At 48.8% G+C, this 10900-nt stretch overlaps 1 long non-coding RNA gene across 2 annotated transcripts; it reads left to right on the forward strand.

Moving 5' to 3' along the window:
* Nucleotides 1-3838: 3838 nt before the first annotated feature.
* Nucleotides 3839-7298, forward strand: LOC148007947 (uncharacterized). 2 transcript variants are annotated; one of them, XR_015648332.1, is made up of 2 exons: nt 3839-4246; nt 5027-7298. It is a non-coding gene; the product is annotated as an uncharacterized LOC148007947 (long non-coding RNA). The 2 variants fall into 2 exon arrangements; XR_015648333.1 differs by having other exon boundaries at nt 3884-4175.
* Nucleotides 7299-10900: the final 3602 nt, after the last annotated feature.

The following is a 10900-nucleotide window of genomic DNA, read 5'->3' on the forward strand; positions in this document are numbered from 1 at the left end:
CCTCTCCTCCCAAGTGCTAAGATCGGGCATGCACCACAACGCCCAGCATGAGGCCACTTTTAGACTTAGAGAAAAACTTATGAAGACAGCATAGTTTCTTCCACCGGTCTCCAGTCACTACAATTATTACAGCTATTGTTCATGTATTACAATTGGTCAATACTGATACTAACGTCCATCCTTTATTGAGAATTTGGGATACCACATATTTAGTAATAATGTCTCTTTTTGTCACTTTGTTCAGAAAACCCAGGGGGCAACACGTGGCTTCTTCGAAGTTACAGCTCCATGTTTTCCAGGCCTTGTTCAGTGGCCTGGTGTTCTGATGGCTTCTAACAGGGCCTCGAGGTGGGGAAATGTCTCTCGTCCACGTGACTGGGAGAGCCGCTGCTCAGCCGCCGCCGCCAGATGACTAATTGAGCACATGTGAGCTTTTTCCAGGTGGAGCGTATTTCATGGGGATTGCTGAAATTACAGCGGTACACGCAATTACGGTCCAATTACCAGACTAGTGCTCACATTCCAAGCCCTCAGTTTTCCCAGCTCCTGCTCCGACTTTGAAAGTATGGCTTTAATCACTCTGACGTTTTAACTTGACTGATCTTTTCTCCACCACACATTTCCCTTGTGTTGACTGTTTGTCTGTTTCCTAGGTGCTGGCGAACCTGCTGGCAGTCTTCCACTTTAGGGAACGAAAGCAAGGTTTCCTGTTGTACCTTATCTTCCCTCTCCGTTGGCTACTTTTCTTATCTCTGTGATGAGGTCCCCGATGGGAGGGCTGGTTTTGGCTCTCAGGTCCAGAGGGCCTCAGCCTGTCTAGGTGGGGAAGGAGTGTGGCTCCCTCAGGAGAGGACTGCCCTGTGTCAATATTTGCTCAGTTTGTCAACTTGTCCAAGACTGGGAAGCAGACAAAGCCAGCCCAGAGCTTTCAGAGGTCTACACCGGGCTTCCTAATGGCTTCGTAGCTTTCTCATAAGCCGGGAACGTGAAGTCAAAACATCCTGTGGGGGACACTTTGGATTCAGCCCCCAACACCATCAGCTTCTTTGTTTCTTTGTGGGCTTCTGCCAGCACGATCCGATACTATGTTTCCCTTTCTTGTCCACCCTTTTGTTCCTTTACCTGGTAGAATCAGAGCTCCTCCCTCCTTACTTGAAATTGATCACTGGAAAGTAAACGTAAGTCCCAAATGTCATGATCTCCTCTGGTTCCTTCGGTGCCTTTGAAGGAACTGTCTGTTCGGACTGCTTTCCCTTTAAAGGTCGCTTGTTTTTTTATGTGAAACAACTGTGGTTTTCAAGTCTAAGCTTCCCTCCATCTTAGCGTCCCTCCTCCTCCCTTCCCAGAAACACTAGGTTTCCCGGCATCTGCCCGGCATCTGCCTCACCTCCTCGACTCTCTGTGCCGTCTTATCCACACACAGCTTTTATTACATTATTTCTTCTATATCGATAACCCTGCTCTTTCTCCTGAGTTCCAGCCTCCCATTTTCAAATGTCCCTAGACGTTTATAATTGAATCTCTCTGCAGAGTGTGCAATCTGTTCTTCCCTGCCCCCTCGGCCCCCCTCAAGCTTAGTTCCTGTCATTGCTCCTGCACTTTCCCCAAGATCTCAGACTTACAACTTAAAAAACAAAACCAATCAATCAAACAAACAAAAACACCCATAACCCTCTCTTTTGTTTCTTACAATCAGTCATTCGAAACTGGATCTGCCATTCCTTGGCAATATCTCTGTGTTCCCTGGTATTGTCATTTTGTTGTCGGTGTTTACTTACCAGACGACAGTCTACTGCTTTGTATCTTTGTTTCTTCCTCCTCTCCCTCTTCTCCTTCCTCTCCCTCCTCCTCTCCCTCCTCCTCCTCTCCCTCCTCCTCTCCCTCCTCCTCCTCTCCCTCCTCCACTTCATTTTCTTCCTCTTCTCCTCTCCTTCCTCCTGTCCTTCCTCCTCCTCTCCCTCCCCTTCCTTTCCTCCTCTTCATTTTCTTCCTCTTCTCCTCTCCTTCCTCCTGCTCTCCCTCCTCCTCTCCCTCCTCTTCCTTTCCTCCTCTTCCTTTTCTTCCTCTTCTCCTCTCCTTCCTCCTTCACTCCTTCCTCCTGCTCTCCCTCCTCCTCTCCCTCCTCCTCCATCTCCTCCTCTTCCTTTCCCTCCTCCTCTTTATCATCTTCCACTTCCTCCTCTCCCTTCTCCTCTCCTTTTTCTTCCTCCTCTCCCTCTTCCTCTCCTTCCTCCTGCTCTTCCTCCTCTCCCTCCTCCTTTTCCTCCTCTTCCTTTCTCACCTCTTCATTCTCTTCCTCTTCCTCCTCTCCCTCCTCCTCTCCTTCTTCCTCCTCCTCTCCCTCCTCCTCTCCCTCCTCCTCTCCTTCTTCTTCCTCTTCTCCCTCTTCCTCTTCTCCTTCTTTTCCCTCTCCCTCATCCTTCTCCTTCTTTTTCCTCCTCCTTTTCCTCCTCCTCTTCCTCCTCTTCTTCCTTTCCTTCCTCCTCTTCCTTCTCCTACCCCCTCTCTTCCTCCTCCTCCTTTTTGGTTGTCTTACTTCTGCTGTGTCCCCTGTGGATTAACTCAACAGTGACACTCAATATACTTCCTGAACAGTCTGTCTGAATGCCACATTCCTCTTTCTTAGGAACATTTAGTAGCTGCATGTAGCCTGTTGCGAGATTCTCTTCTCAACAGAGGGCTCTAGAATCCCAAGCTCCAGGGAACCATTTAAAAGCACAAATGCATGTAACCAAGCTTGGAAGAAATAGTCTTTTGTTCATTCAGTGAGAGAGTACAGTTCTGCTTTCAATCCAAATCCTTTTAAGATTTATTTATTTTATGAGTGTGATTATTTTGCCTGCATATGTGTATGTGCACCATGTGAATTCCTGGTGTCTGTGGAAGACAGAGGAGGTGGTTGGGTCCCCTGTAACTGGAGCTATGATGGTTGTGAGCCACTGTGAGAGTGCTGGGATTTAGAACCAGATTCTCTCAGCTGTTTAATCAAACTAGACTAGTGACCATTGGAATCTAGAACGCCACCCTGTTAGGGCTTGGCTCACGTCACCCCTCCCTGATGCATGCTACCAGAACTCCCTCCCTGAGTTGTGTTCTCTCACTAACTTTCAAGGGCTCACATCTCAGCACTGCATCCAGGGTTCCTTCCACAAGGGCTTTTCTTGGCTTGAAGGTCTGTGAACTCTGTTTCATGGTGCACTTGTAGCAGACTTGTCCGGTTTTAGTATCTGTGTTGTTGTCTGTGTTTGTAGACTGCTCACAGCACATATGGTGCCCTAAACATCTTCCCATCCTCACGGAAGCTAACACAGAGGGTTCTCTGGAGGACGTGCTGATAGACATCTTCGGAGTGAGTCACCTTTCCTCCTTTCCCTCTGCTCTTGCCCTGAAGGAGTCAGTAAGAGTTCCTGCGGAAGAAGGAGGAAACAAACACACAGTGTGTGTTCGGATAAGAGAGTTGAAGAGAAAAAGGATGAGAGGAAGCATAAAGGAGGAGGTGGGTATGAAGAAGGCAGCGTGGCTTCCTTGGCACTGTCCGAGGAGGCAGTAGAAACAGCAGCCTTCACTTCCGCTTCAGCCTCTTCACCAGGCCTTTATGCTCATGAACTCACTCAGAAGACCCCAACCCAGAATCCTTGGAGAGAGGGGCTGCTGTGCTGCCCTGAGCCTCCAGGAATAAGGACCCCGAATAGCTTGGTGTTTAAGTGGGGAGGACTGGGGGGGTGAGAAATAAAGAGGAAAAGAGGCAGTCGCCGGGACCAAGAGGTCTTACATAAACCAATGCCAAGGGAGTTTATTAAGAAGAATAGCATCGTAAATACTATTTACAGGGGAAAACAGCCAAGGTCAGCAGAGAGCTAAATAGGCAATGCCGGCAAAAAGTACACAGGACACCTCAGCTGCCTTAGGACTGATAACCACGACCGAGGGGGAGAAGTTGGGTCTCCAGAAGCTTCAGCCTTGACCCCTTTGAGGCGTTTGCTCCAGCCCAACAGGCCTTGCCACGTCCACTTCTGGACAAGGGCACAGAACTAAAGTTCCTTTTACCAGTGCCTCTAAGGACGTCTCAGGTCAGACTGGCTCCCACACTGTGCTCGTCATGAAGATGGAGACGGTTGGAGCTGAAACCATGAAGACACGGGCAGGTGGCAAAGAGACAAGGCACAAGCTGTCAGGTACTAGGTACCGATGAGAGGGTTGGGTCCCCAGCCTGTGTCTCTTCTCTTCCTTTAGGACTTTCTCTAGGGTAAGATCTCTTCTTGTGCATGGGGAAAACATCTTGATTTCCCTATATCATTGGGATTGTATTGTCACCCTTTAAAGTCTCTTCTATCTATGTAGTAAGACATGCAGTAGGCGTTCTTTGAGCCCGTGCAAGTTCCTATCATGCAACAACCATTTTAAGACAGAAAAAAAAATCTACAGATTCCCCCAAGAAGTCATGTGAGCATGTTAAGGGCAACTAAGCGTGGCCATTCCAATCCACAGCACCAGAGCGTACAGATGACCCCTCCGTCAGACATTTTGCTGGCTTGTCTATTTTGCTCCTGGAGGATCACCGGTGCAGTCATGTTATAGTCCCGTAAGTTTGGGCCCTGATGCAGACTTTGCCTTTTTCAAGCAGAACGTATAATTAATGACAAACTATGGCTGAGAGAATGGATACTTTTCTGACTTTGGTTCTGCACAGAAGCAGCTGACCAGCTTCCGCTGCTTTCACGGAGCTCCCTTGCCCTTGGTTGATTTTGAGTAATAGCCTCCCTTCTGCAGAGGGGAGATTTTATTTGAAGTCTATTCGGAGATTTGGTTCAACAAATGGGACTATAGGTTTCAGAAAAATCTCGTTTGAACCGTCCCATAATAGATTTTCTCATCGGTGACTCCTGGAACACTTTGCCCTTCACAGACTAGTGTGCGTTTGCCTCTCAGTGCATTTCTGTTTGCCCATTCAACCTGCCTTCCAACTTGAGCAAAGTTGTTGGACGTTTTTTCTAATTAATCTCTAAACTTTCCCTCTCGTTGCCAGGAAGTCCAATATCTTGTTGGGAACTTCCTTCCCTTTATACCATCTTCGTCTGAGAAGTGCATTTTCATAACTAAACAGCACGAAGAGGGAGAACTGGAGGCCCTTGGTGTCCATTGACATCACCTCGGAAGATGGCTCCTCTGCTTGCCTGAGGGCCATTTTGTTTTGGTCCATTTCAAAAGCACACAGACTGGGCAGCTGAAAAACAGCAGTTCAGTCCCCACCGTTCTAGAATCCAGGAACACCGAGACAGAGGACCCAGTGGATTCACCACCTGGTAAAGGCTGAGTTCTTGTTGACTGTTACATCTTCATGGAATGCCAATGTGGAAGGGACAAAAAAAAAAAAAAAATCGTCTCTGGATCTTTTTAATTATCAGGCTAAGAAACCCGTCACAGGATTCACTGGTTAAGTTACCTTCGAGAGGCAGGGCCTCGAAGTAAGATCACCTGGAGGTCCCTTCAGTGCGGGATTTGTGGAGAATAACACCTGTGCTGCTCCTTTCCCACGTTGTACAGAACTAGAAGGTCCTGGCCTGGGCCGCATGCTGTATGAAGGTGCACTTCTCAGGGCTGTGGAAGAATTAGCACACGGTTCTAGACACTCTGGCTGATCGCTCATTTGTTCGTTTTAGGTATCTTACCCCAGGGGTTGTCTTAGTTACTCTCTGTGACCGTGAGTCCAGGTGGAGAATCCACCGTGGTAAGGGCAGCTGCCAGCAGGTCAGAGCAGCACTGAGAGCTCACGGAGAAAGAAACTACAAGTGGGCCAACCCTCAAAACCTGCCCCAAGCAACGTGCTGCCAGCAAGACTCCACCTCCTAAAGGTCCCATAACTCTGCTAGCAGCACACCAACAGGAGACCAAGGAGCCGGGTACCCGGCCTCTGGGGGACATGCTCACTGAAGTGGAGCTCTTCATGTTTAACCAACTACAGGCTCACCTCAAATCTGGAGGGGTAGTGGTCAGTTTCCTTTACTTCTGGAAGGTTCTTATTAGTCTTCCTAAGCTGCTGTAACAAATCCCACAAACTGGGTAGTTTAAGACAGCGTGCATTCTCTGTGTTCTAGAGAAAGTCCAAGTGTTGCCACTGTCAGAACCATGCTCCCTGAAAAATCCGTGAGAGACACTGCGTCTTGGTGACATTGCCTATCTTGGAGTACCTCCGCCTTGGCCTCCTCCATCCCATGGTGCCCTACTGTCTTTGTTGGCATCTCCACACTTCTTGTCTCTTGTCTCTTTAGTTTTAGCTTTTATTCATAACCATCCACAGGCCTCTATAGTCTAGCTAGACGTGGAGGGGAGGGGGGAAAATATGGAACCAGAGAGCTGCAGCCGGAGCATAAGGAAGACCACAGGGTATTGCGAGCCGTGTGAGGAGGGCACTCTCCAAGACACAGAAGGGATGGATTGACCCCATGGCTGAGATGCACTCAAGTGCCAAGTACTGGAGCTGTCCCCGGTTGGCGATGCGGTTCTTCTTGCTGATCTTGCTGTTCCAAAGATCCTCACAGCCTCTCCAAGGCTCACGCCTCTTTTGGCTTCTGAGAGACCACAGACTTGCCATCCTACCACCCAGCGCCATCGGTGTTTGGTGTGGCATTTGCCACAAGCGAGGTTCTGGGACAGAAAGTCTCAGTTCCTATTCTCAAATTTCTCCACACAGACTGCCTTTCTGCCGGTGGCATCAAGGTGTGGGACATCTCTGCTCTTGTACGTGAATCCTGGAATAATTCTGTAAAAAGAGGGACCCTCGTCCTCCAGTGCAAAGAACAGGAAGATCTCTTCTGTCCTTGGAACTTTGCCAACGGTGAGAAGGGAGACTTGGCCCAGGGTCTTGCCATCAACTGTGACATCAAAGGATAATGTGGATCTGACCTTGGCTAACATGCGGCCTCGGTTAACGACAGCAGCTACAGACCTCTCTTTGTCTCACGAATAAGCCAGCACGATGGCTCAAAGACACACTTTCCTCCTGTCTTACCTCACCGTAATGAATTTTATCTTTAATAACTATATTTTCATGGAAGGTCACACTTTGAGGTGCTGGGAGTTAGGACCTCTGGTTGTCTTTTGGGGGAAGACAACTCAATCCACAATGGACCACTGCTCTCTTATTGCTGTGTATGCCTCCTCTTCCCAAAGTTCTCTACACAGGTGAGGTAACTATAGCTAGAATAATACCTGGTCAGGTAACTATAGCTAGGATAATAGGTCCCTACTTGCCTGCATTTTTATTACCCACAGAACCAATCAATAAACTCATTATCAACACAAAGACTTTTCCCCGTGGAGACCTGCTGTTGGTACAGACAACTTCTGAGAGAAAATAAATAAGTAGGGGACTGTAGCCTTCATAAGGCAGGGCTCTGTGATTCCCTTATTACAGGCTCTGCTCGCCTGCTCCAGTAGAACCTAAGGATGCTTGTCAGTCTCATGTTTAACTAGCGAAGCTAAATCAGAGGGGAAAGCAACCATTCAGGTGGCCCAAACACCGAGCAGTGGAGTTATGCCCACGAATAGTCACATCTTTGTAGTTCTGACCACAAAAGAGCTGGGTTCTTCCCATTGACCTGATCAAGATTAAACTTTTGGAAGGCAGTCTATAAAGTACATTCAAGTATGATGGAGGAGAACCAGGGAGCCTCCAGGAAAACCCTCAAAAAGTCTAGGAAAGAAGAAATGCAGACAGACACATGTTTAGAAGCCAGTGCTTCTTTTGAAATGCGGTATATAACCAGGGGCCGGTCTCAAGGGAGAAGGGTGAGTCCAGTGTTGGATGCAGAAAGCACGGTGTTTGCATGAGGCGTTCTAATGGACCAGCCCCACTGGAAGTCTATGCCTCTCAAAAGGAGGAGGCAAGTAATTCGGAGTCTGGCTCCCCTTTATGCTCAAGCCCTGTCACCCAGGTCCTAACGGCACAAACATCCTTTGGTGAGCTGTGTCTTCTCCATCTACCCAGTGGTACTTCATCGAGTGCCACTAGCTAGTCCCTGCTTTAGAAGCTGCAGACAAGGGTGACCTATATGAACCGCAAGCACAAAGTCAAGGAGATAATTTAATGCCCTAAGAGCTATGATATGGATAGACGAAGTTGGGAGAGAATCATGCCTCCAGGTAGGTGACCCCAAACTGGATTATAAAGAAGTCAGCTCGAGTTGAAGTGGGCAAAGGTCATATTAAGATCATAGAAAGAACCACAGTGGCGGTGGTGGTGGTGGTGTGGTAGTAGTGGTGGGGTTAGGGGTTGAGGTGGTGGGTTTGGTGGGGCTGGGGCTGGGGATGGGGATGGGGTGGGGGTTGGGGTGGTGGATTTGGTGGGGTTGGGGGTTGGGGTGGTGGGTTTGGTGGGGGTGGGGATGGTGGGTTTGGTGGTGTGGGAACCCGGAAACCCGAAGTGTCCTAGTAAATGTGTACCATAGGACACAGGGAGACTGTGGAAGCATCAAGTTTGGGTCCCGAGGACCATGATAGGAATGTAAACTTGCTCCAGCCAGAGCGAGGATAAAGGAGACATGGGAGCAGGGGGTTGGGGGTGGAGGCAGAACTAGGATTTCAATCTCAGGAAGCATACAATTTTCATGCTTGTAGGAATCATCAAAGACAATTCTCTATCCACCCAAACTTACAGACAGAGACAGAAACCCCAGTGGCTTGCTCAGGGTCACTTGAATAAGCTAGGGCAGTTCTGATTAATAATGTTCTTTCAATTGAATTGTTCTGTCCCCTCACTGAGGACAGTCAACACCTGGAAAGGGAGAGCTTTGAATCACCTAGTCTATCAGCAGCAGTAGCAGCACTTCAGACGGCCAGGGCAGCCCTCTCCCTCCAGCCCACAGAACACAGATATGAAGCAACTCTGAGAAGCACTGAGAGCCATGCTACACCTTCGTGCCAGTGTTGTGCTGACAGGGGACCACGCTGAGTATCTCCGAGCCCTGGCTGGAGTGGCATTGTTGGAAGGTCACTGAGACCTCTGAAGAGCAATTGAAAAGAGGCTGTGTGGCAGGTCTGCATCTGTCTGGGAAGCCCTGGGGTCTAGAGGTAGAGGAGGGCATTGAAGAGAGTGCAGAGTCTGTGTTGGGGGCCATGCAGGTGATAGGAGTACCCAAGAGCAGTCACTACCACAAAAGAGGGGAGCCAGGAAGAGGTTGTAGAAACCGGGTCTCCTGAGTTATCCTGTCCTCCTGAGGAGGTTTTCCTTTCAGAGAGACAAGGTCTCACTGTGTCTCCTACAGCAGCCTTGAACAGCATTCTCCTTCAGCATCCTGAAAGCTATGACTTCTGCAGTCAAAAAAGAGTTTAAAATCACAGTGATAGGAAAAGCAGAATCCCTCAGGATAGAGACAGTAAGTCTGAGAGATGCTCTGACAAGGAAGATCTGACAAATCTGAGGGAAGCTGCCTTTGAGCCATAAAGGAAGGAGGATGTGTATGGGTGAAGGAGATGGGATGGGGGTTGAGGGTAGAATGGTGGTTTTGCTGACATGGGATGAGGCAGCATGACCAGAGCCAGGCTGTGTGCCCAGGCCTCTAACAGTGACTTGACTGATTAAGCACCTCCTATCTGCCAGGTACTGGGCTAAGTGCCTGAGATGCGTTAACCCCCACACGACCCTTCTAGGCCATCAGTCATTGCCTCTTTTACAGATGGCGGCACAGAGGGGAAGGATGTGTTAATGGTACAGTTCATACAAGCCAAGCTGAGCTGGGTGTGGGAAGTGCTGCCTGCCTGGACTCCTGGTACTTGGGAAGCTGAAGCAGGACAGTCACAGGTTCAAGACCAGACTGAAACCTTACAGTGAGACCTTGTCTCATAAACAAACAAATGGCAAAGTAAGGGCCTGTCTGCACTCTAAACTTGTGACCACTCTGCTTTTCTTCTTCCCACAAAGGCACGTGACCGAGAAGAGCTGGAGTAAGAGCAACAGCTGGTCCCAAAACTCTGCCTGAGACCATCTAAAGACACTTTCTTAGGACCAGGACGAAAGGGTTGGAGTGGTGGCTCGATGCTTAAGAGCTCACTGGTCTTGTAAAGGGCTCTATTCCTATGTGTCAATGTCAGAAGTTTACCATGCCCTATAATTCCAAGTCGGGGCCCTCTTCTGGCCTCTGGGCAAGTGGTCTCAGTATGAATATACCCTCACACATAACACCTACACTTAAACTAAATCTTAGAAAAAAAAAACAAGTAAGAAAGAAATAAAAAGATTAAAAAGACAGATTAGTTTTACCTCCAGTTACTGTGACTAGGAATTTAGTGGCTTGGGACACATTGTTGCACGCCACTTTTGGTTGGGACACATTGTTGCACGCCACTTTTGGTTTTTTTAGGTGCCGTAAGGAAACTCAGAATCAAGGTCCCAGATCCAGTGGAGAACCTACCTCAGAGTCACGCTCTGACCACCCAGTGTCCTCCGGACTCAGAGCAAGAAGAAATGGTCACCGTGACCTGCCGGCCCCACAGGGTCCTGTCTTTACCTCCTCTGCTGCTCTTGTCTTCCTCAATGGCTCTGCTCCAGCCACACCCTGCCCCCTTACTGTGCCCTGAACACACAGCCACCCTCTCTTCATCTAGAACACTTTTCTCCAACACCCATAGCTCCTCAGTTCCTTCATCAGAGTCTGCAGTCTGCGCTCTTCTCTTCTCCTGTTCCACTCACCTCTCACTGCCTAAGCCACTCCAAGACTCATCAGGTGCCTGTAGCAGCCATCAAAGACAACTCTCCACTCCCCCACTAGCTACCAGAATTTACAAATAAATAGAAACAGAAATCCTTAATGGGCTGTTCTGGATTTTGGACCTCTCATATGTTTGCTGTCAGCTGGTGGCCAGGACTAGAAAATTGGAGCTGGCTGCACGCTGTGTCAAGAGC

Source organism: Rattus norvegicus, chromosome 1, assembly GCF_021556685.1.
Source record: "Rattus norvegicus strain SHRSP/BbbUtx chromosome 1, alternate assembly SHRSP_T2T, whole genome shotgun sequence".
NCBI classification, from domain to species: domain Eukaryota; kingdom Metazoa; phylum Chordata; class Mammalia; order Rodentia; family Muridae; genus Rattus; species Rattus norvegicus.